General features: G+C 60.3%; 1 protein-coding gene across 1 annotated transcript in view; it reads right to left on the bottom strand.

The window, feature by feature from the left end:
* SCYL3 (SCY1 like pseudokinase 3) overlaps nucleotides 1–877 on the bottom strand; it is a 35,450-nt gene that overhangs the window by 34,217 nt on the left and 356 nt on the right. The window lies entirely within an intron of this gene.

Genomic DNA, 877 nt, shown 5'->3' on the forward strand with positions numbered 1-877 from the left:
TGATCCAAGGAATAAGGTATTAGGTCTGTGTCATTTCAGAGTCCACAGAAGTCTTCTGTAGAGGTTATATTATGCACTGGAGAGGGTGGCTTGGACAGGTCAGATGCTGCCTCAGGCAGGGGTGACCTCTGCAGGTCCCTTCCAGCCTGGCTTCTTGACAAAAGAGCGCTTCAGACCTACTCTGCCTGAAGCAGTGATTCTCACCCCAGGGATACCCCGAGGCCCTCCCAGGAGAGCACTGCTGGGGTCACCGCGCTGGTGACCTGGAGGGGGGGGCTCAAATGAGGATGGAGCCAGCCTGTTCTCAGCGGGGGCAGATGATAGAACAAGGAGGAATGGGCTAAGGCTGCAGCAAGGGAAGTTTAGGTTGGTGCTAGGAAAACTCTCTTACCAGGAGGGTGGTGAAACACTGAACAGGCAACCCGGAGCAGTGGGGGAAGCTCCATGCTTGGAGGTTTTTAATACCCAGCTGGACAAAGCCATGGCTGGGATGATCTGGTTGAGGCTGGTCCTGCTGCGAGCAGGGGTTGGACTAAATGTGGCCTCCCGGAGTCCCGGTTTTCTATGACTGCGGTTCGCATGTGGGACAGGAACCCGGGGTGTCAAAGGCCAACCACAGAGTTAACAAAACACTAGCCTAAGCCCCGAAGGACGCCCCTGCCGGGGCTGTCTGAACCCCGAACTCGCTGTCAGAGCAAACATGGCCGCGTTGCTGCCCCCAAGGGTTAAAAAAGAAGCGGGGGGGAGCGGGGGGCTCGGCGCGCCTCCAAGGGGCGGCCGCGGCCCGGCGAGGCTGAACCCGCTGGGCTCCCCCCACCCCCGGCCGGGGCCGCCTCATCCCGCTCCAGCTTCTCAGCGAGGACCTGCCCGCAGCGCC

The sequence above is a fragment of the Gavialis gangeticus genome, unplaced genomic scaffold (assembly GCF_001723915.1).
Source record: "Gavialis gangeticus isolate Ggan-Ray unplaced genomic scaffold, GavGan_comp1, whole genome shotgun sequence".
NCBI lineage: Eukaryota > Metazoa > Chordata > Crocodylia > Gavialidae > Gavialis > Gavialis gangeticus.